At 39.5% G+C, this 25812-nt stretch overlaps 2 protein-coding genes across 2 annotated transcripts in view; one reads left to right on the forward strand and one right to left on the reverse strand.

Annotated features, from left to right (window-relative positions):
* LOC113435791 (toll-like receptor 6) overlaps positions 1-17098 on the forward strand; it is a 458202-nt gene extending 441104 nt beyond the window's left edge. Inside the window, exon 4 of the transcript XR_015744191.1 lies at positions 17026-17098. The gene's annotated coding sequence lies outside the window, so the exon portion shown is untranslated. The remainder of the gene's footprint in view (positions 1-17025) is intronic.
* The window catches only part of NWD2 (NACHT and WD repeat domain containing 2), a 72424-nt gene that overhangs the window by 39403 nt on the left and 7209 nt on the right, over positions 1-25812 (reverse strand). The gene's annotated exons all lie outside the window — the stretch shown is intronic.

Here is a 25812-nt window from a genome sequence, read left to right on the forward strand (position 1 = left end):
GACTCTTGACAAATGTATATTTTCTTTTATATATACTAAGAACATTTGCACTAAGACAAATTCCTTGTGTGTCCAATCACACTTGGCCAATAAAGAATTCCATTCTATTCTATTATTCAGGAAACCATTCAAAGAATGAGAAGACCTATTTTGGTTTAATTATGGAAATTTATTTTTACTCGGATAAGTGTGAAATTCAGCATGCATAATTTGGAGTGCGTTAAAAACAAGCAAACTTGTTTTACCATGTACCTCCATATATCGGAGTGTTGGAAAAGACAATAACAATAAATAAGAAGGAATAAATTAAGTAGGATGACTGATAGGTCATCTAATTTAATTGTATAAATTTATAACCCCCCCCCCCTTTCAAGGTGGGATCGCTAGCAAATGAGTCTACTTTATAACAAAATAAAACAATGAAGTTTTTACTTTAATGTGGAAGGAGCTTTTTAAATATCTGCCTTTTGAAGTTTTTGAATCGTATGAATTAAGTACTGTGATATCAGCCTGTACTAAAGATAAAATCTATAAAAATGCAGACCAAAATAATCATCGTTTCTTTCTTTTGAAGTCATAATGATTATATGATTGCACATTCATAGTCTGGTAGCATGATCTTATTTATTGGAATGTAATATTTAGGGCTATAAATATGAATTCAGACATATTATTCCTGCTTGTTTAAAGAGGCTGAGCCAGTGTTGTGGATTGTAGGCAAAAAAAGGAACAAATATATACAAATATCCTGTTTTAATCCAGAATAACTTTCCATGGGCCACAGTTGTATCAAGATTTTGTATTATAATACAAACCTTCAGATATTTTTGAATCTTTCTCTATACAGAACAGTGGAAATTCAAAGCAAGATTATTTTTTTTCTCTTTTTCTTTCTTTTAAACCAGAGCCACAGGTGTAGTGGTGTAGTGAGTGCGCTATCTACACTGAACCTATTAAAAAAATTGGTCATGGATATGATTTTTAAAATATTTAAATAATAATATAAGCTTAGAAGGAAACAGTTGCAGCAAAAATTCAGAATGCTTTCTTTTTTACTGTCTGGCCTACTTGCTCTTTGATGGATTTACCTCAAGAATAAGACACTATAACATAACTACCTCAGAACAACACAGAATAAAATTAGAAAAAAAATGCATTTCTTTGTGTAAAGTCTTGTGGCTTTCTACTGCTAATTCAGGAAATTTTCTGTATTTTGCAGCATGCTTTAAAAAAAAAGCAACTTGTACAAACTCCATAAGAATTGTATAACTTACGACCACAATGGAGGCCAAAATGTTTGTCATGAAGTGAGAAATTTCATTAAGTGATTTATTTTGTGACTTCTTTTGCCACATTTGTTCAGGGAATCACTGAACAGTAATACAGTAATATAGTTGTTAAGTGAACCAAGAAAGGTCATAACGTGGGGCGCAGTTCCCTTAACAACTGTCTCATTTAGCAACAGAAATTTGGTGCTCAATTATGGTTGTAAGTCATAATTAGTTATGCAGTCTTAATTAGTATGCAAGCACATTGTTTCATTGCTCAATACTTGAGCAGTCTGATAATTTTAGGCTGAACATCAGGTTAGGCATTTTTCTTTTATGTATGTTCAAATAATATAATGAGGATTACATAAATTTGATAACTGTGATAAAGATTATTAACAATGTTAGCATGATCAATATGAATGATACCTAGTCAAATTTGTTCATATATAATATAATATAATAGAATTCTTTATTGGCCAACTGTGATTGAACACACAAGGAATTTGTCTTGGTGCAAATACTCTCAGTGCACATAAAAAGAAAAGATACATTCATCAAGAATCATTAGGTACAACACAATGACAGAGAAATGTTTAGATTGAACAAGAAACATAGAGATGAAGATAGAGATAAAGATGAGCATAAAGAATTCCCTATGCCTCCAGGGTCGAAATTTTGGGCCTGGACAATCTGGAACTGCACTGCCTGCAGTCTGTTATAAGCATAGTTCACAAAATTGTCTGCTACGACATCTTGCCTGTCAACGACTTCTTCAGCCTCAACCACAATAATACACGGGCAAACAACCTCAAGGTAAACTGTTCCAAACTTGATTGCAGAAAATACGACTTCAACCACAGAGTGGTCAACGCCTGGAACGCCCTACCCGACTCTGTTGATACAGCCTCAACCCCTCACAGCTTTGACCTCAAAATGTCTACCGTAGACCTCACCCCATTCCTACGAGGTCTTTAAAGGGGGCGTGCATAAGCGCACCAGCATGCCTACTGTCCCTGTCTTACTATCCCCATTTATCTGTATTTAATCCCTTTGTTCCTGTTTATGTTCATACCTACACTTGTTATCTTGTACATGTTTGACAAACAAACAAATAGAAATAAATAAATGAGGAGTTAGGCATTTTTTGTTTATGTATGTTTGAACAACATAATGAGGTTTACTTAAATTTGATCAATGTGATAGAGATTACTAATACTGTTATCATGAATTGGATTAATACGAATGATACCCAGAACCAACTCTGTTCACGTATAATATGGATGTATATTTAAAAAAACAATTAAAAATATATTATAAAAAAAAATTAGGTTGAACAGCAGTCTTTTTTTCCAAATTAGTTCCACTGCTTTAGACATATTTCATCTGGGTGTGTCCATTGTTTGAAAATATTTTCCTGAACAAACACCCGTGATTGTAAGCTGAAATGAATGCAGGAAATCCTTCTGAGTAAATATGCAAAGGAAGAATAAATCCCCACTAATTAAAAGCTGAATGAGCCCCCTGAATTATAGCCGTTTCAGACTTTTTTAAACTACCAGTTCTATGAGAGCTAAAAAATGCAGAAATATGGGACAGGATAGGGCGGGGGCAGGTGGGCAGGTCCAACTGATTGTTAGTGCTACCGGTTTGCTAGAACCAGTCCAAACTGGCAGCATCCCACCCATTGTCTTCAGTATAGTTTGCTGTTTATCTTCTTCCATTGCCTCCATTGTCTAGGCCCTGGTGTCCAGATTCCAGGAATTGCCCTAATTAAACCGTGATTCTAGAGCCAAACTTCAAAAAACTTCAAAGGATTTATTAGAGGCGACATACTGGCATTGCCTTGTAAGGAGCCAACTCTGGCATATGCAATTTACAGCCACCTATAACCCTGTTTCCCCCCTTCCTCCTGGGTGTCTCATAAATCATATTCTCCAATTGAGCATGTTCACAGGCTGGGTGTCATCAATCATGTTCTCCAATTAAATATATTTGAGGGCAAAAGCTCTGGTAGTTTAGTCACAATCTTTTTAAGATAAGTGTTGGAATGTACTTTTGTTTTCAAACTGCGGCATTGCTCTTCCAAATTTCCTCCCTTCCCCCTTTTTTATGACAACTACTAAAACAAGCATAGGGATGTTTTATGAGTTGACACCTGGGAGTTTATAATAACGTTTGCTTAAATACAGGAACAAGGGCAGGTTTCAATTTCATAGCAACATATCCCACAACAAATCAATCCCACAAAACCACATTTCTTCTGCTAAAGCCCTCTGGATAGTGATGTTTTTTTTCCTGGTTGCAAAAAGCTTTTGACGGAACACAAACAGCGAAACGGAGGTGTTGAAGGAGAGGTCCTTGGTACTCTCTGAGCCTGGTTGTTTCCTTGCAGATGTTTCAACCAGCTGCTTGAACCATGAGATGGGGTGGCCAATCAATTCGATAAAAATAATTATAATCTGCATCCACCCATCCCAGGTTCTTGAGAACGATTCGAAAGGTGGACAAAAATGCCAAACCTAATAATAGCAGCTACCTATGTATCTGTGCAAAAAATCCACCAAGCTCAGAGAGCACCAAGGATTCCACAGTCATTCTCCTCTTCCGCCTCCTCCTCCTCCTCCCCCTCCTCTTCCTCTTCTTTCCCTCCCTCCCTCCCTCCTCCCCCCCTCTCTCTCTGCAAACCCCACTGCCTTCTTGTACTGATGTTGTCCCCAGTTGGGTCATGAAATATCTGCAGTAAAGCCAGCAAACTCAGAAAGCACCAAGGACCCCATAGTCCTCCTCCTCCTCCTCCTCCTCCTCCTCCTCCTCCTCCTCCTCCTCCTCCTCCTCGCTGCCTTCTTGCATGGATGATATCCCTAGCAGGGTCATGAAATATCTGCAAGAAAGTCACCAAGCTCAGAAAGCATCAGGGATCACCCAATTCAACCCTGAGCTACAAATATTCTTTTCTGTCAGAGATGTTCATATTTCAGTGCTAGGGCAATATTGCTTCTTCCTCTGATGTTTTCCACTAAACACTCACTGTTTGAAGTTCTGCCTAGATGTTCATCTGACTCTTTTCCAAACATGGTGGAAAGGGAGCAATTGGGTTTATTATAGTTTCCTTCTTGGGGGACCTCCCCAAGCTCTAGGAGATCTCTGAATTGAATAATACTTTCTCCCACTGGGCTGATCAGCAAGCGCAGAGCATCTGTTGCTACTCTAAGAAAGTTCTCTGGGGGAAGATGGATAGTTTTAGTCTACCCAGTTTTAGTCCTGTCTCTATGACTCCCACCCCCTTTTTTCCTTCCAATGTATGCTGTTTTAAATAGGTTACATAACTACCAGCATAAGCGGAGAGGATCCTAAAAGTTGCCAAGTTGAAATCCATCCATGCCTTTAGAATAGAATAGAATAAAATATTGGAATATAGAATATTGGGATAAAGAATAGAATATAATATTGGAATATAGAATAGAATATTGGAACATAAAATAGAATATTGGAATATAGAATAGAATAAAATATTGGAACATAGAATAGAATATTGGAATAAAGAATAGAACAGAATAGAATATTGGAACATAGAAGAGAAGAGAACATTGGAATGTAGAATAGAATATCAGAATAAAGAATAGAATAAGAATAGAATATTGGAATATAGAATAGAATCACTTGCAGTGATTCATTTGACAATGGTAGCAGGAAAGGTTGCAAAATGAGGAAAAACTCAGTTAATAAAAGTCTCCCTTAGCAACATAAATTTCGGGTTCAGTCATGGTTGTAATTTGAGGACTACCCATACACAAGAATATTTAGTTAACCGAATAGAGAAGACTGCAGGCAATTCTTTGGAAAAGAAGGAATTTTTATATATTCACAGTGACATCCCTGGTCCTTGCCTGTGAATATTTCCAAGACAATGGTTCTGCCTTTTAAAAACTTCTTTGGTAGCATTCTTTTAACCTTTGAGGCAAGTGGAATTGCGATTTAAGGGCAGATTAAGTTTTAAAATTGCTCACACAGAATATTGCTGTTGATTGCAATTAAAAGCCACAAACAGCAAAGTCTAGAAGGACCAGAATCACTGTAATCAAAATTAATTTGGAACAAGTACTCTTTGTACTCTGAATATATTTCCTGCGTGATTTCTACAAAAACTGTAACTATAATCAGAAGCAATATTACAGTTAAACTGCAGCGAATGATTATGTTTCCTGGGTGATTTCTACAAAAAATTATAACCATAATGAAAAGCAATATTATAGTTAAAATGCAACGAATTAATGACTCTTCACGTATAATATGTTCTTACTTAAACTACTGAAAGAATTACAGTTGTTGAGAGTTTGGCACCATACCTGTTATAACAATAACAACAACAATAACAACAACACCCCAGACTTAACAATTGTTGGCAAGAAAAACAAAATAGTCTGGATACTGGATGTTGAAGTACCTGGAGTTAGAAAAAGAGAAAGAGCTGGAGAAAACCCCAAAAATATAAAGGCATGAAAATAAAAGTAGAAAGTTTATGACAAAAAGTAAAGGCAAAGGCAACGTTTTTGCCTGTCTGGTCATATCTGACTCTAGGGGGCAGTGTTCATCTCTGTTGTGGTTCGTGGACAGACTGTGAAGACGGCAGTGGAATCGGACAGTGGGGAAGAACGGGGAACAGTCCAGGAGTCTGGAGAGGACTTGGACGAGGGTCCTGCGTCCGATGCAGAGATGAGGCCAGGACCATCTGGGAGTGGGGCGCTGCCTCAGGAGCCTCCGGAGCCTGGCAGCAGTGAGGCAGAGGACCCAGGGGAGCCTGTTCCCAGTGCACGTGTGCGCAGAGCTGTTAGAACGCAAGAGCAACTGAAACAAAACGGGCAACTCGAGAGTAAGGCTAGGAGGTGATTGCCCATCCCATAAGGTATAAAGGACAGGCAAAGATGGTGAAACCTTTGCAGGAAGCAAAATAATTTGTTCGGTTCAGATTCATTCTTGAAGTTCTTTATACTTCAATAGGTTTTCTCTTCTACTTCACTGAATACTTCTGTTATTGGCAGCACTTCACAGAAAAGAAAGGTGGGTGCTTATCTCGAGGAACTGTTTGAAATTCATTACCAACTGGGAATGAAAAAAATTCCCAGCATTGCAATAAAATAAGACTTGTTTTTAAAATAAGCGTGTGCATAATTACTGTCTAGAAAGCCTTGGTCAGAACAATCTCTGTTTTTTAGCCAAAGGAGCCAGCATTGTCTGAAGACACTTCCGTGGTCATGTGGCTAGCATGACTTCACAGTGAGGTGAAGTGGTACCTATTTATCTACTCGCATTTGCATGTTTTCAAACTGCTAGGTGGGCAGGAGCTGGGGCAAGGAACAGGAGCTCACTCCTGTTGGATGGCGTTTGGATCTCAAACCTGGGCTATCAGCTTTCCATCTGACACAGGCTCAACGTCTTTAACCACTGAGCCATCTCACCCCATCTTTATGACAAAAGACACTACCAATAAGTAGTAGGCACAATATCAAAACCTGTCAGCCATCCCAACTTGGTCATTTAGAAAAGAGAAGTCTCTCAAATCTATTGTTAACGAAAACACACTTTACTAAGTGGTTACACAGTGCAGCAAAGCCGGATTCGAACTTTCACACCCAATGTGACTGGTTAAGGTTTCGCTTCTTCCCACCTTCCCCCTTGTCTGCCCAGTTACATTCAAACGAACTGTTTTACTAACAGTTCCAGGCTTGGTGGGTTGGATGGTGCTGCATTCCATGGTGTGATCTTGGAATAGCTGGCGGCTCTTATGGGACAGCACGATGAGTAATTTCATCTCTTTTTTTTTTTTTAAAAAAATTTTTTATTATTTTTTTAACATAAAAAACACAACAACAAAACATAAAAGTATCAGCTCCCCCATATTTTTGTACACACAGTAAGTCGGTTGGTCCATCGGTTTTGTGCATTCACCTCATAGTCACAATTACAGTTACTTTATATAATACTCTTATCAATACAAATTTATAAATCCTAGTATCGCTATTAAAGAAAAAAAAATTGACTAAACTTTTATTCGGTCATGCCTTTATGAGATAACTATATTTTAAATATTTTATTCTAAAACAAATCTTATAATCATACCAATTCTATCCCAAATATGAAAAAGAAAGAAACAAAGAAAACTATTATATAGATATAGTATCAAAAACCAATAAAAGGAAAGGGAAAATAAAGTCATTATTATTCCTTATTATCTAACTTTTATATTTTAATATTTCATCATTCAACCATTGATAGAAAAGATCCCAAACTAAATAAAATTGTTTATCTTCTTGCTCTCTAATTTCAAAAGTCAATCTACTCATCTCAGCACATTCCAAAATTTTCTTTACAACTACTTCTTGCAATGGAATTTTCTCATTTTTCCAATTTTTTGCAAATACAATCCTAGCAGCAGTCAATACATTTACAATCAAATATTTCAACTCTTTACTATAAGTGTCTGGTAGTATTCCCAATAGAAAAAACTCCGGTTTCAAGTCTATATGCTTCTTTGTCATTTTTTCCAGCCACATGTGGATTTTAGTCCAATATTTTCTAGCATCCTCACAAGTCCACCACATGTGATAGTATGAACCAGGTTTCTGATGACATTTCCAGCATTTTTCGGATTTGTTCTTGAACATTCTTGCTATCCTTGTCGGGGGAAAATGCCACCTGTAAAACATCTTATACAAGTTTTCTTTATAGGCTGTAGACATTGTCATTTTATAATTTAAAATCATAAATAATCTCTTTTTTTTCTTTGCTGCCATAACAAATTTTACCTTGGTCGTCTATTAACTGCGGTATTTTCCTCGACTCTTTCTCCTTTCTCAATTTGTATGCTAGCCATCTACCTGGCTTATTTGCATCCTCAAAATAATTCTGTTTAGCATTCCTAATTTTCTGTGCCAGTTCTTCTTTCTCTATTAAGTCCATTTTATGTTTAGTTATATCCAGTTTCATTTTAACATCTTTTCTGTGTGGCATTTTCTGTAATTCTTTTTCAAGTCCCTTATATTCATCATCCAAGGCTTTAAGAGTTCGCCTTTTCCTGTTATTCTTTTTCTTGTATAGTCTATTATCAAGCCTCTAACATAGGCCTTCATTGTGTCCCAAACATTCTGTATTGAGGTGTCTTCTTTTCTGTTCTCTTTAAAGAAGAAGGCCAATTCTTTCTCCATCCATTGTATAAATTCCTTATCCTTTAAAATAGAATTATTTAATGTCCATCTCGATCTTTTCCTTTGTCCCTTCCATTCAATTGTCAATGGGTTATGGTCAGCCCAAGTACTTGTTTCAATATTTACTTCTTGAATACTAGACATTAAATCTGTTGAGATCCAAATCATATCCAGTCTGGACCATGATAGATGCCTATTTGAATAGAACGTAAATTGCTTACATTTATCATTTCTTTCTCTCCATATGTCTTTTAAAGTTAATTCATCTATCATTTTAAAAAAGGATTTAGGAAGAGTTTTCCTGTTATGCTTTACTGTTGTTGCAATATAGTCAAGTCTATTATCCACAATTCCATTAAAGTCTCCCATCATAATTACATTAGCATAGTCAAGTTCGGCAGTCTTAGTATGTAATTTTCTATAGAATTCTTCCTGTTTATCATTCGGTGCATAAATTGCAATCAAAAGTATCTTTCTATTATTGTCCATTATTTCTACCATTAATATTCTCCCATCATCATCTGTATAAATCATTTTTGCTGGAATGGCCTCTTTAATATATAAAACCACCCCTCTTTTCTTGGATTGTGTCAAAGAGGTAAACAATTTCCCTAATTTTGGTTGTAATAACAATTGTTCATGTTGCTTTTTAATATGAACTTCTTGTAAACAAATTATGTCGAACCTTAATTTCATTAATTTATGAAAATCTTCCTTCTCTTAGCAGCTGAATTCAGTCCATTTATATTCATTGTAATCAATTTTTTTCTTCCATAATTATGTTTTATATTTAGATTTAACCACTCTCGTGGGTCTTGCCTCACGTTGATCTTTAATATCCACTTGTCCACCTACTGCACCTTCTTCTTTTCCAACCTCCATTTGTTCCTCTTGGGATTCAATTGATGGGACCTCCTTTCCTGCTCCTCCTTCTCTGCCTCCAAAAACCTCTGCACAAAACAGTTCTGCTTTCTCAATTGAATCAATTCTATGTCTCTGTTCCTGCCACGTAAACATCAATCCTTCTGGAATCAACCACCTGTAAGACACCTCTTTTTCCAATAACCTTTAGTCAGGAATCGTATTCTCTTCTCATCTCTCTCACTCTTCTAGGTATTTGTTTTAAAACCAAAATTTCTTTACTTTTGTATTTCAGTGGCTTCTCTCTTGCTACTTGCAATATTTGTGTCTTCAAAGATTTTTAATAAATCTAATATGAACTTCTCTGGGTAGGTTATTTCTCATCGCATATCTTGTAAAAACTCGATATATCTCATCAATTCCATCCATCATCTTCTCTTCTGTTATCTCGAGCGCCTCCGCCAGAATTCCTACCATTATCGCAACCAAATCTTGTCCTTTTTCTTCTTCTATATTTTGGAATCTAAGATAAAATTCTGATCTATCCAACTCCCACTTCAACATCTCACTTTTTTCTTGTTCAATCGCTGTTAATCTATTGTCGATATTTCCAATTTTCTCCTCTCTTTGTTTGCCTCCTCTTCAACATTTTGGAGTCTCTCTTCATATTTTTCCATCATCTGTTCCATCCTACCTATTCTTTGTTCAATAGTATCCATTTTTACCTTAAGATCTTGAATTCCTTGCATAATCATCTGAAGGATACTCTTTCTTGTTCTTTTTCTTTCTCTTTATCTTGCTTTAACAATGTCTGAATTGAGCGCTGTCCAGATGGTGGGGAGGCAGAAGCAGACATAGAGGCACCCGAAGATATAAATTTCTTACTCATTTTAAGTGGTTCCAACTCTTCAAGTTTTTTCAAATTTTAATCCACAAAAAAAAAGAGAAAAAATATGAAATTATAATCCAAGGTAAAAAGGCCAACAATAAAAAGCCAAAAGTGAGAGAAAAAAAGAAAAAAAGAAAAAAAAATTCTTCAAATTCTTCCTGACCTTAGTCCAATAAAAAAGGAAAAAAAACCATAAAAAAAAGTAACAGTAAAAATAAAAACCCAAAATAATAATAAACAAGACAAAGCCAAAAAGGAAGAAGGGAAGAAGAAAAAGAGAAAAACAAAAAACAAAACAAAAACCAAGAAAAATAAGTTTCTTCAGATTCCACACCTTAGTCCAGCCAGAAAAAAAAAAAAAAAAACCTCAATTGAAAAAAGGAAAAAGAAATAGTCCGCTGATGTACATTAAAAAAAAAAAAGGAAAAAAGAGAAAACAGGATCCAAATAGGCAAAAGAAAAAATAAAATCAGTTAAATCAAAATAAAATATAAGTAGAAAAAAGAAATTCAGAGGCTTCCCTTGCAAATAAATCAAGCTTAAAAGTAAGGACCTTGATGTTAGTGAAGGGGTTGGCAGAACTCAAAAAACAACAACAACACTGCACTCTATTTAATTATCCAAGGCTCTAATTATAACTCCCTTCTCTTTCCCACAAGCTTCAAAGCTGAGCCATGTATATCCAGAAAGACACCTGTAATAATATTCCACAAAGTGCTTTCCTCTATCTTATCAGGGGATGTCCTTGAGAAGAAGAGTCTATTTTTATTTTTTTAAATATTTCCGAGCCTCTAGGTGGCAGTGTTACAAAGTATCATAGTTCTCACTTTCCCCCTCCTCTCTTAAGGGAAAGCCGGCTTGCAATACACAAAACAGAAACCGAAAAATCAAACAAAATCAAGAGAAGCCTCTAGCCCAGAAAAAAAAAAAAAAAGTCCAGAAGAAGAATAAAACATATGAATATATAGAAAAAAGAAAACAGTCCAGTTATCCAATAAATAACAATAGAGTCCGGAAGCAAAGAAAAGAAAAAAATGGATTCTCTCTTTGACGCTTTCCCTAAAAAACGCCGCTAAATCAATTTTGTCAAAAACAAAACAAAAATCACACAGGTTTCTTCAGATAATTAGAGTAAACTTTCAAAATTCAAAAAATTAAATAAAAAAAAGAAGTTCTCACCCAACCGACAAACTCTTTCTCAAACTCTTTCCGTCTGGAGTCGCCCGGCCTCAGCAGCATGGGGCTGCCTCTCCGCCGCTGGCAAGAAGAGCTTCACCCGGGCTCTCCAGGGATTTTGCGGTATCCCGGAATCCTCAGGATATGCTCTTCACGATGGCTGTCCCTACGGGACAGCGTGAGGTCCGTTGGACCGGCCAGTGGCGGAGATATCGGCTGCAATCGAGGAGCTCGATTGCAAACCGTATCGCCACGGCGCAAGCTCCTCCCATCTCCTAGTAATTTCAACTCTTTTTATGCTAGCCCCCACATACCTCCCTGTAGCTCTTTCCCCTGCCATTGTGTATAGTAGAGTGGCTGCCGTTGAAACAAGAATGGCATAGCCGGGTGGCAGTCCTGACAAAACTTCTGGACCCTCACTTGAATACCACTGGCATTGACAATATCACCATCAGTTAATTGCAAAAGGTAGTTTCACTTAAAGCAGCTTACATCCAGAAATGATACCTCTAACACCATCAAGCATCCATTTCTGCCCAGTGGTGGGATTCAATTTTTTTTACTGCTGGTTCTGTGGGCGTGGCAGGGGAAGGATACTGCAACATCGCCATTCCCTTCCCACCCCACTAACCTGCTTTCCAGCTCTGTTCTCCTGTGCAGGGCAATAAAAGAAGACCCAGCCGATCAGCTGGGACTCAGGAGGCAGAGAAGAGATGGGGGCGGGGCCAGTCAGAGGTGGGATTTGCCGGTTCTCTGAGCTACTCACAATTTCCGCTACTGGTTCTCCAGAACTGATCAGAACCTGCTGAACGCCACCTCTGTTTCTGCCTATCTCAAAGTCCTTGGGAAGGATTTAATAGATGGATAAAAATGCCAAATAAAAAAATGCTTCCCAACAACTTTTTGAATTGCAAATTGGGTGGTAGCTAATGCCGTCCAACAGCATCTACTTGAAAACAAGATCTCTCCACCAGAGCAGAAAGGAAACTGCCCAAGCAGGAGAGGAACAACAACAAAAATTAACCAGCCAAACAAAATCAACTCCTAACTGACAAGTTGATTTTGGAAAACTGAAAGAGATGGAAAACCAAGTTGAACACAGCTTGGATTGATGATAAGACTCAAGAACAAGCATGGAACAAATTGCTTTGGTGTTGGACTGGTCTATATTCAGAGACCAATGGCACACACACACACACACATACACACACACACTCCTGGGCATGTGGATTCCTCCTATGAAGGCACAGCCAGGCCTGCCCAGATACAGAGGAGCCTGGAAGAGCCGCCTCAAGCTATAACAGACAAGAATAATGAAGAGCGAGCTGGGCCAACCACGAAGTCACGGACAAAGCCACAAATTGCAATAGCTTCCTAGAGATAAGAAATCCAAGCTGGGTCTGGCAAAGGAGGAAACAACAGGAGTTAAACCTCCATCGACCAACATGACTGAAGCAAAAACAATAGAGTTAATTACAGGTGGGAGGCGGTTGGAAGGGCCTATTATGCGTGCAAGGGCTTGATTGATTAATTGATTAATGATATATAAAGGCATAGATCTCTGTAATGGTAGTTTAATACTCTGATGATGTCAGCAGAGGCTGATGAAAGCTTAGTAAGTATAATAAATATAATTTTAGTTCTGGAGATCGCAAGATGTCTGTTTCTTCTTTTACACACACACACACACACACACACACGTAAAATAGAATGATAAAGATAATTCGGAACAGAAAAGATACATTGGGAAGAGTTCAACAATTTTTTTTTTCATTTTTTTCAGATTTGTCCAGTATCCTAAAATAATTGCATCCCCTTATGCCCATGTTGGCGAACCTATGCCACATGTGCTGGAAGTGGCACACAGAGCCATTTCTCCCGGCACATGAGAGGTCATCCAGAAGAGCCCTACTGCACATGCACACATGCGCCTCCGCCCAACAGCTGATTGTCGGGTATCTGGCGTGCATGCACAGGGGGCGGAGAGGGGGGCTGCATGGGAGACACATGCACATGTGCAGGGGTGTGTGGCGCACGAGGGGTTGCACCTGCATGCACAGACATGCAGCACAGGAGGGGGAATTGTGCACACATGCACAAAGACATGCAGCGTGCGAGGGGGAATCACACACGCATGCACAAAGACGGGCGGTGCATGAGGTGCGAGGAGCGCGTGCATGTGCAGATGCATGGTGTGCGAGGGGGGTCATGTGCTCATGGCAGGGGCTTGGGGGGCAGCACACATTGCCTTAAAGGGTGCTGGTATGCGAGCGCACATCAGTGAGCAATTATTGGCATGGGAGCCAAAATAGGTTAGCCACCACTGCCTTATGCTGTTGTATCTGGGGATCTGGAATTGTGAAATAAATGTCTGTTCTTTCAACTCTCCTGACATATTTGTAAACATATAGCTTGTTAAAAAAAAAACATAACAAGGCTCCTGTGTTATTTGTTTTGGCCACAACAAAGACACCAGTTCAGCTGCTTCCAAACTATTTCAGGATCTTTTCCAGACAATGATATAAGCAACATTTTTTTTTTTACAAGAAACAATGCTGGCCCTAATCCAATTGTAATAATTACAGATCGAGATATAAACAACTTTGCAGCTAGCACAGAATCTCAGTGTCGGAAGTGGGCGAATGAAACATCTTGGACAGATGGCCTTGTACAACTCAAGGATCGTGTGGAAGATTGCTCTTGTTTCTTTGAGAAAAAGAATGAGAGAGTTGTTTTTTTTGGCACAACGCTAACTTAAGTTTGCTTAAGACCACGGGATTTCTATTTTAGCTTAATTTCTCTCCATACGCAGCTCCAAAGGGGTGGGAAATCTTTTTGGTGACTGTCATAGATAGAGAACTTCTGGTCTGTAGGTATGGTCCACTTTGTGCATTTCTGGTCTTGTTCTGACCCAGGATTCCCCAACAACATGAAGCCGACTCCTCGCCCTAATAAACCCCTTTTATTTAATTTACAGTGAATTCCTCTCCAGCAAAGTCCCGGCCAACAGTCTTTCAAGGTATCTCACAATTACAGACCTTTATCAGGCTTGGAGAGTTGCCAGGCCGATATCTTTCAGATGCCACACTGTAGCAAATATTAATTAGCAAGAATGCAGGAACAGATCTTCACCCAAATGAACTAATCGTCTCCTGCAAAACCCCACTTCCCTTTTGCTCCTCTTTTATTCCCTCTGGGAGGGGACATTCACCATCCATCTGTGGCTTTACTCCCAAGTTGATACTTGTTCCTCAGCTGTTCCCTTCTTCTGGCAGCTCTGTGCATATGCACATTGGGAACAGGCTCCAGCTGTTCTTCTGCCTCACTGATGTCTGACTTTGAAGGCAGCTGATAACTGTTGGATGGCCCTGGCCCCATCTCTGCCTCTGATGCAGAACCCTCATCAGAGCCTTCCTCAGACTCCAGGACTGGCTCATATTCCTCCCCAACCTCTTCCCTGTCCGAATCTGCTGCCAGCTCTGTTCGCTGATGGTGGACCACAACAGGTCTGTAGGTACAGTCCACCATGGGCAAGGTCTGCTGTCCCAGTGGTCTCTATGTCATCAATCATAGGCTGCCCTGTTGAAATTGAGGAAGTACCTCTGTATTGGGAAAAGACTTGAAGACCAGGTGAGGTTGCATCTGGTTATACAACTCCATGTTCCATGAAGACGTGATTATACTCCATGTGGTTATAACCCCACGTGCAACCCTTGGGAGGGGTGTGGGACAAAACTTTGAATCACTCAGATCTTGAAGGTGGATAAAGACTTTGGACCAAAAAAAAATATGGGACTTTGATATTATATTTGTTGATGGCAACAAAATTACTTTATGTCCCCCAAAGGGAAGGACACTTTGATTCCCACAATGGACGAATGGCTGCAAAAGTTGACGGAGTTAGGAGAGATGACTAAATTGACCACTTTGATGAAAGAAAAGAACAGAGCTATTTTTGTTTTTTACTTGGAAACCACTTCTGGACTTTGTGCTTGAGGTGGAGAAAACCCCTCCCCCCTGAAACTCTGATTTAAGGCTTTGTTGCTCGGATGGGTTTGTTGTTATAGAAACAGCTAGCATATATTATTATATAGAAGTAAAAAGATGAGGTTTTTGTGCTATCACAATATTCTACTGCACTAAAAGGAGTCCAAGGTCAACGTCTTTTCTTTCTTTCTTTCTTTCTTTCTTTCTTTCTTTCTTTCTTTCTTTCTTTCTTTCTTTCTTTCTTTCTTTCTTTCTTTCTTTCTTTCTTTCTTTCTTTCTTTCTTTCTCTCTGCCCTCCACTTCTCTCCCTTCCTCTTTCCCTCCCTTGTTCTCCTATTAGTTTCTTTTGTGTTTCTGTATTTTGCGTTCTATGTCAATCAGTGGTGGGATTCAAATTTTTTTACTATCGGTTCTGTGGGCATGGCTTGGTGGGCATAGCATAGCTTGGTGGGCATTGCAGGGGAAGGATACTGTAAAATCCCCATTCCCTCCCCATCCCACTAACCTGCTTTCCAGCTCCATTCTCCTGTGCAGGGCAACAAAAGAAGACCTAGCTGATCAGGAGGCATTCTTTTCTCGGGAGGCAGAGAATAGAGGAGGGCGGGGCCAGTCAGAGGTGGTATTTGCCGGTTCTCCAAACTACTCAAAATTTCTACTACCGGTTCTCCAGAACTGGTCAGAACCTGCTGAATACCACCTCTGATTTCAATGAACTAATAATCATTTTGATATGACTAACCCCCAAATCCCACTCCTGGCTGGCCCCACCCCACCCACCTCTCTCCTCCCAGGAGTCCCCATGCGGCCATTTTGGGATGCAGGTAAGTGCGTGCAGAGGCTTGGGGAGGGCGAAAAATGGGCCTCCCGGAAGTTTGGGAAGAAGCCGGAAATGGGCCTGTTTCTGGCTTCCAGAGAGCCTCTGGAGCCCGGGGAGGCCTTTTTTGTCCTCCCAAATGCTTGAGGAAAGCCTCTGCAGCCTGAGGAGGGCAAAAATGACCTCCGCCATGGTGCAGGAGGCCGACTAGGTCACGCCACCATGGCCACGTCCCCCCAGGAACCGGGCTGAGAACCTGTTGCTAAAATGGTTGTAGCGCACCCCTGGCTTTGAGGGTAGTTGCAAACAATGTATATTGTCACATTATTACAACATCCCTCAGGCCTGAGGAAAATGACCTCGGATTAACAGCTTCCGAGACAACACGTAGGCAGAGTTAAGAGACCAAAAGACACACAATAAATCCGTAACTCAAATTCAGATTAACAGAGTCAGAAGGGACTTTGTAGGTCATCTAGTCCAGCAACACCCCCACCCCCCCCAAAGCAGGAGGCCCTGCACCATTTCTGACAGATGACTAAAAGGTAGGAAGAATGACTGCAGGTTTTGGGTCTGGCTAGTCTAAAGAAAAGAAGAATTAGGGATGACATGATAGCACTATTCCAGTATTTGTGGGGCGGCCACAAAGAAGAGGGGGTCAAATTATTCTCCAAAGCACCTGAAGGCAGGAGAAGAAGCAATAAGGATGGAAACTCATCAAGGAGAGAAGCAACCTGGAATGAAGGAGAAACTTCCTAACAATGAGGATAATCAACCAGTGGAACAGCTTTGCCTTCAGAAATCACGGGCGCTCCATCACTGGAGGTTTTTAAGAAGAAACTGGACAGTCACTTGTCTGAGGTGGTATCGGTTCTCCTGCTTGAGCAGGGGGATGGACTAGAAGACCTCCAAGGTCCCTTTCAGTCTATTCCATTCCATTCCATTCCATTCTCTTCTCTTCTCTTCTCTTCTCTTCTCTTCTCTTCTCTTCTCTTCTCTTCTCTTCTCTTCTCTTCCCTTCTCTTCTCTATTCCTCTATTCTATTCTATTCTATTCTATTCTATTCTATTCTATTCTATTCTATTCTATTCTATTCTACATTCCGTCCTATTCTATTCTATTCTATTCTATTCTATTCTATTCTATTCTATTCTATTCTATTCTATTCTATTCTATTCTATTCTATTCTACATTCCGTTCTATTCTATTCTATTCTATTCTATTCTATTCTATTCTATTCTATTCTATTCTATCTTCTCTTCTCTTCTCTTCTCTTCTCTTCTCTTCTCTTCTCTTCTCTTCTCTTCTCTTCTCTTCTCTTCTATTCTATTCTACATTCCATTCTATTCTATTCTATTCTATTCTACAATCTGTTCTGTTCTATTTTATCCTATTCTACATTCTATTCTATTCCATTCCATTCCATTCCATTCCATTCCATTCTATTCTATTCTTTATTCCTCTCTTCTCTTCTCTTCTCTTCTCTTCTCTTCTCTTCTCTTCTCTTCTCTTCTCTTCTCTTCTCTTCTACTCTACTCTATTCTATTCTATTCTATTCTATTCTATTCTATTCTATTCTACATTTTGTTCTGTTCTACTCTACTCTACTCTACTCTACTCTACTCTACTCTATTCTATTCTACATTCTGTTCTATTCTGTTCTATTCTATTCTATTCTGTTCTATCCTATCCTATCCTATCCTATCCTATCCTATCCTATCCTATCCTATCCTATTCTTATTCTACTGTTTCATCATATTAGATGTCATTTATCATTCAAGAAGTGGATAGGGATGGACCCAAAACAAACATGATATCATTTCTACTTAATAAAAAGAGATATGCTTTGTCTCCCATTGTGCATTTAATGTCATCTCTTTGCAGTCTTGTAAAAACTGCAGCTTTGAGAGATCTCTCTGGAGTGGCACAGATTGCTTTTCTGGCAATAAGAGGGTAAACCAAATGTGTTTTGATAAAAGCAGCCTGCACTGAATTGTTTTAATTGCTTTTGGCATGCCATAAGACATACAGCTCATGCATGAAATAACAAGCTAGGGATCAAATCCTTTTGTGTTGGTGCTTCCTGAACTTTAGGGATATCTCCAAAAGCATCCATCATTGGTGAATACCGGGCCAATAATTCCCTAGAAAATGCACTCTATGCTAGAGAAAGCATCTCATTGGCTTGTAGCTATGAAACATATAAAGAATGGTTGTTGGAATTGGGTATGTCTAGTCAGATGAAAAGAAGGACCAGGGGTGACACGATAGCAGTGTTCCAATATCTCAGGGGCTTCCCCAAAGAAGAGGCAGTCAAGCTATTCTCCAAAGCACCTGAGGGCAGGACAAGAAGCAATGGGTGGAAACTCATCAAGGAGAGAAGCAACCTAGAACTAAGGAGAAATTTCCTGACAGTTAAAACAATTAATCAGTGAAACAACATGCCTCCAGAAGCTGTGAATGCTCCAACACTGGAAGATTTTAAAGAAGAGACTGGACAACCACTTCTCTGAAATGGTATAGGATTTCCTGCCTAAACTGGGGGTTGGACTAGAAGACCTCCAAGGTCCCTTCTAACTTTATTATTCTGTTCTGTTCTGTTCTGTTCTGTTCTGTTCTGTTCTGTTCTGTTCTGTTCTGCTCTGCCCTACCCTACTCTACTCTACTCTACCAGAATTTTTTCCAATTTTATCTGGACTCCCAAAATTATACTGAGGCAGCTATGTAGGAAAAGTAATTTGCCAATAGCAATAGCACTAGCACCAGCACTTATATACCCCTCCACAGTGATTTACAGCCCTCTCTAAGCGGTTTACAGGGACAGCATTGTGTGAAGCAGTGGTTAGAATGGCATATTGCAGCCGAACTCTGCTCACAGTCTGGAGTTTGATCCTGACTGGCCCAAGATTGACTCAGCCTTCCATCCTTCTGAAGTTGGCAAAACAAGGACCCAGGTTGTTGGGGGCAAAAGGCCGACTCTGTAAACTGCAAATTACTTTCCCTTCATAGCTATCTCAATATACTTTTGGGAGTCCAGATAAAATTGGAATAATTCCAGAGCAGAGCAGAGCAGAGCAGAGCAGAGGAACAGAATAGAACAATGGAATGAAGAATAGAATGCTATGGTATGGTATGGCATGGTAAAGTATGGTGAGGTGTGATGTGGTATGGTATGGGGCATGGGGTGGGGTGGAGTGGAGAGGAGTGGAATGGAACAGAACAGAACAGAACAGAACAGAACAGAACAGAACAGAATAATGGAATGAAGAATAGAATGGGATGGAATGCAATGGAATGGAACGGAATGAAATAGAATAGACTACAATAGAATACAATACAATAGAAAATAGAATGGAATATAATATTATAGAAATATTATAGAATATAATATTATAGAATATAATATTATAGAATAGAACAGAATAGAATAGAATAATAGAATAGAATAATGGAATGAAGAATAGAATGGGATGGAATGCAATGGAATGGAACGGAATGAAATAGAATAGACTACAACAGAATACAATACAATAGAAAATAGAATGGAATATAATATTATAGAAATATTATAGAATATAATATTATAGAATATAATATTATAGAATAGAACAGAATAGAATAGAATAGAATAATAGAATAGAATAATGGAATGAAGAATAGAATGGGATGGGATGCAATGGAATGGAATGGAACGGAATGAAATAGTATAGACTACAATAGAATACAATACAATAGAAAATAGAATAGAATAGAATATTATAGAATATAATATTATAGAATAGAACAGAATAGAATAGAATAATAGAATAGAATAATGGAATGAAGAATGGAATGGAACGGAATGGAACGGAATGGAACGGAATGGAACGGAACAGTACAGAACAGAGCAGAACAGAAGATCAGAATAAGTATCTTCAAAAACATGGTTCTGAAACCTGGATTCTACCTCTGCTAACAAAACCTTCTAGGATTACAGGGAGATCCAGATCCCATTCGGTCATTTATGAGGAGAAAATAATAATATAGATATATTCTACGGAAAACAAACAATTGCATCTTTAATGCTGTTGCTAATTAGATACGACAAAGCTTATTCTGGTTAATTATGCATTATCACAGATTTTCATGTGCCAGAAATTGAGGCAGAGCCATTTTCCTTATCTGTGACATAAGCCGTGCCATTAAAACTTCTATTCACACCTTTTGGGAATCTCCCCATCAAATATTCCATCCCAAGGTAAATTTAAAGGATGAGGATCAAATGTTAATTGAACATCCCCTAAGATAGAGACCAAAATATAGAGACGAAAACAAACCATCAAACAAATGGAGTGTGGCCCAGATTCTCTGATTTGTCACCTGCGGTTGCCAGACTTGGTGAACTCAATCCTAGAAATATTCTTTCCCAAGAACTAGATTATTGATTCACATATGTAGGTGCTTATGTATAAAAGGGCACGACAAGGACAGAAGTCTAATTATATATTAATCGAATGCATACACATCTATCGATTGCAATCCATTGCTGTAAAATAGGTACTGTGTTTCTAAAATGGATCAATCCTATTTGCCCATTTCATCCCCCCCCTCATCTCTATCCTCTCTCTCTGATCTCTCTTTCTATCTCTATCTTATCCTCTCTCTCTCTTATCCTCTCTCTCATCTCTCTCTCTGTCTCTCTCATCTCTCTCTCATCCTCTCTCTGTCTATCTCTCTCTTATTCTCTCTTTCTCTTATCCTCTCTTTCTCTTATCCTCTCTCTCTTATCCTCTCCCTCTCATCTGTCTCTGTCTCTGTCTCTCATACTCCTTCTCTCTCCCTCTCTGTCTCGCTTTCATTCTCTCTCTCTCTTATCCTCTCTCTTTCTTATCCTCTCTCTCTCTTATCCACTCTCTCTCATCCCCCCCCTCTCTCACACACACCCCTTCCAAAACAAGCCAACAACAAGAACAACAAAAGGATAGAGATTGATTTAAATGACACGGATGGCTGGAAGAAAAAGAAAAGAGACAAAAAAGAGGTGAAGGAGAGAGAGAGGGGAATAAGAAAAGAAAGGGAAGAAAGAGTGAGAAGTTCATGTATAAATCTTGCACAAAATCCTAAACTGTTAAATTTAGCAAGCAAGCCACCCCTCCATGCATTAGCTTGTCTTCAATGGTATCCCTAATTCCAACAGAAGAGAATACAGTATTTTTAGCTCAAGGTTGAACTGTGGGGACCTTGGTACTTTCTGAGCTTGGTGGTTCTCTTGTTGATCTTTCATTATGCAGCTAAGGAACATCTATCTATCTGGGCTGGAAGGGAGGAGGAGGAGAAGGAGGAGGAGGGTGCTTTCTTGCAGATGTTGCATGTCCCAACTAGGTAACATCATCAGTGCTAGAAGGGAGGGGGCTTATGGAGGAGGAGGAGAAAAGGAGAAGGAGGAGGAACAGGAGGAGGAAAGTGGAATCCTTGGTGCTCTCTGAGGTTGGTTGCTTTCTTGCAGATGTTGCATGTCCCACTAGGGAACCTCATCAGTGCCAGAAGGGAGGGGAGTTGGAGGAGGAGGAAGAGGAGGAGGAAGAGTACCGTGGGTTCCTTGGTGATATCATCAGTGGTAGAAGGGAGTGGGAATTGTGGAGAGGAGAAGGAGGACTGTGGAATCCTTGGTTCTCTCTGAGCTTGGTTGCTTTCTTACAGATGTTGCATGACCCAAGTAGGTAACCTCGTCAGTGTTAGAAGGGAGGGGAGTTGGAGAAGGAAGAGGAGGAGAAATAGAAGGAGAAGGAAGAGCAGGAAGAGGAAGAGGAGGAAGAGGAGGAAGAGGAGGAAGAGACGGAGAAGAAGAAATAGAAGGAGGAGGAGATATAGAAGGAGAAGGAAAAGGAGGAGGAGGAGGAGGAGGAGGAGGAGGAGAAGAAGAAGAAGAAGAAGAAGAAGAAGAAGAAGAAGAAGAAGAAGAAGAAGAAGAAGAAGAAGAAGAAGAAGAAGAAGAAGAAGAAGACAATAATAGAGGGTGATTTGTTTTCCTATTAATCAAACTATATCCTTTGAAAGTATGGGTTTTCACCTTACTTTGAAAAAATGCCAGAACTTTTTTTGTTTTTGTTTTGTTTAGCGTTCCGATTCTTTTGCCTTCTGCAATATCTCAAGAGGGAACCGAATGCATTTATTTCCTCCAAACCATTAAAAAAAAGTAACACAGGGAGAGCTAAGCATATGCTTCACGTGTGCCTTTTCCCCCCAACTGACTGGAAGTGGGGAAAAACAGTTAAAAAAAAAACCACAGAAGCTTAGCAACATTCATTATTACGGAGGCACAATGAAGGGATATTCATAAAACTTTGCAGGCTGATTCAGGTCACGCTACTGTAGCTAGGCTGCCAACTAGCTTGCCAACTCTGATAAGGAACATTGAGGTGTTGATTGTTCTAGCTGAAATATTTTGCAGGGAAATCCAGTAACAAGTAAGATCCAAAACAAGAGTCTTGTATTTTTTTTGCCACCAAAAACTGCACCAGGTCTTATTTTGGGGAGTCGTCATCCACTGACTAACCTCACTTGTGTGTGTCGCCCCCGGCCTCCTTTTCGCTGTCAGAGCCCTTCAGGAATTTCTTCTTCTGCAGCCAGCAAGGCTTTCCTGAAGGCTTTTGCAGCTGATAACAGAACTCAGGATCGATCCAGAGCTTTGTTATCTGCTCCAGAGGCCTTCAGGAAAGCCTTGCCAGCCTTGCTGGCTGCAGAAGAAATGGGCCACCGAGGCAGGTGTTGGGGTGTGTGAGACCTGGCTACAACTGTCCAAAGATAAGTAGTAGGGCAATCCTCCCCTCCCCTCCCCACTCTAGGTTAATTTTTACCAGTGTACTCTGGAGTGGGTAAGATCTTAATTAGGGCTTATTTTGAGGGTAGGGCTTATATTGTGTGCACATGTAAAAATCAAGCTAGGACTTATTTTCAGGGTAGGTCATATTTTCAGGGAAACAGGCTAGTTAGTCTAGTGCGAAGGTGTCGAACTCGATTTCATTGAGGGCTACATTAGGGCTGTGTTTGATCTTGGCAGGGTGAGGGGACATGGCTAAGGGGTGTGGCCAGCTTAACATCACTGGTGTTGAGGGTGCCTATGGTGGCCCAAACACTCTGCCACCAAAAACAGAGTTTGGGAGGGCTTCACTCGGCCCCTCCTGGGCTCTGTTTTTGCTGGCAGAGACACCGTGAGCCGGTCCTTCACTGTTTTCCAGGGCAGCCCCACAGGCCAGATCTAATTCTGGAATCCGGACTGTATATCAGACATTAATACAATTGAGTGAGTCCAGAAGTATTTTACAAGGAGAGTACGACACTCCTCTGTTTGCAACAGAATACCCTACATCACCAGACTTGAGATTTGTAGGCTTAGACAACCTTGAACTATGCTGGCTAAGATTGGACTCAAGCGTAGTACATAAAATCATATGTTACAACATCTTACCAGTTAATGAATATTTCAGCTTTAACCACAACAACACAAGAGCACACAAACTAGATGTAAAACACTCCAAACTTGATTGCAGGAAGTACGATTTCAGCCACAGAGTGGTCAATGTCTGGAACTCACTACCTGAATCTGTTGTCACATGTTCAAACCCCCACTCTTTAACCCTAAGAGGTCTGTAAGGGACATGCATAAGCATACAATCGTGCCTACCATCCCTGTCCTACTGCCCCAATTATTAGTTCCTATTTCTTATATTTAAACTTATGTTATTTCTATTTCTATATCTTATTTCTATTATATTGTAAGCGTTTGACAAAATAAATAAATAAAATAAATAAATAAGCACCTTGAGTTTAGATCTATCTGTCTGTCTGTCTATCCGTCCGTCCATCCATCCTTCCCTCTCTCTCATTACTCTCTCTCTCTCTTTATCTATCCCTCCCTCCCTCTCTCTCATCTCTCTAATCTACCTACCTACCTACCTACCCCTTCCTCCCTCCCTCCTTCCCTCCCTGTCATCTCTCTAATCTCTCTCTCTCTCTCTATCCCCCCTCCCTCTCATCTCTCTAATCTCTCTCTCTCTATCCTTCCCTCCCTTTCATCTCTCTCATCCATCCATCCATCCATCCATCCATCCATCCATCTATCATATACATCACTATTTCTGTTCTGGACTGCACACCCTTGAAGTACACCCAAACTTAGTGATCTTAATTCAGCTTTGGTATGAAAGGTTGCCTTCCTTTTTGTGACATTCATGACATGAAAAAAGTTTTCCTAGAAGTTACAAAGAACAATTACATCATAAACCAAATATCCATCCTTTTGCATACAAGTAATTTCATTCATTGTTTTTCTCTCTGCCTGTTTGCTAACAACCCTAATAACAATTTATTATTCTTGATTTACTTTTTTGATGTTGTTGCACTTTTTCATTTATTTCCCAATGTACATATTTTATGCAAAGAACATTGATATTTCTTTCAGTGCAATGTAAGATATCAACCTCACAAATAAACAAGTAAGGTATCAAGGCAAGACAATAGTTGTTCATTTGCCACACATCACTTTGCTGATTGAAGGTACAAAACTGCATTTATCACTTAATCATGCTTTATTATAAAAACAAGCCCTCACTTTTCAGTTAATTACAGTTTAACCAGTCTGTCATTTTTAGTACAACAAACTGCAATTAATTAAAAAAACCCACCATTTATTATCACCTTGCTTTACTCAGTGTTATGACACAAAAAGACCAGAATATGACAGATTTAGCCATAGTTCTTATTTTTGAAAGATAGAAATTCTGCTCTGGGCATACAATAAAATTAATACTGTATAAAACCCATGGACATGACTCTATAAACTACTATATGTGGTAAATCATGTTTGTTATATTTTATAGATCAGTGGTTGCCAACAATAAATTCGTAACTCAATAAATCTGTAAAGCTGGAGCCCACTGGTGGTCCGTGAGAAAATTTTGGTGGTCCGTAGAGAAATATCACCCCCAAAGCAATTAATCCAGACTGCATGGGAACACAAGGCTTGCGTTGCTTGCATTGCGAACAACACGAGGTAACAAGAGGACAAAGGAAAGGGCGGAGGGGGGGAACTTGCCCCATGCACCTGGCCTAATCATCAGTCTGCTTCTTTCTGCTTCTTTCTTCTTCTGCTTTTGGCTGCACGCACAGAAAGCAGCAAAAGTCTTTCTTTCTCTCCCCCAAACTCTACCAGAAATGAGTCTTTGGGACACTGCAAGGCATCCTGTTCCAAGAGGCTGTGCCAGCACAGACTCATTTCTGGCGGAGTTTGGTGGAGAGAAAGAAAGACATCTGCTGCTTTCCTTGCATGAATCTAAAAATCTCTCTTTGTCTCCCCCTGAGCTGGAGATGGTATCCTGCGATCCCAAATACAGAACGATCGATCGATGGGAAAACAGGATGGGGAACTTTCCTGCAGACTTTTTTGGGGATTTTTCCCAGGGTCTCTGGTCCGCGGGATTTAAAATTATGAGTTTGGTGGTCCCTGAGGTCCAAAAGGTTGGCGACCCCTGTTATAGATTATATATTAGGGTTGGAATGGAATTCTTATCTAGGTTGGAAATTTACCATGTCTGAGATCTCCATGCAGACATGATAAAGCCCCCATTGGATATC

The sequence above is a fragment of the Pseudonaja textilis genome, chromosome 6 (genome assembly GCF_049901715.1).
Source record: "Pseudonaja textilis isolate UNSWEBS1 chromosome 6, rPseTex1.2, whole genome shotgun sequence".
Classification (NCBI taxonomy): domain Eukaryota; kingdom Metazoa; phylum Chordata; class Lepidosauria; order Squamata; family Elapidae; genus Pseudonaja; species Pseudonaja textilis.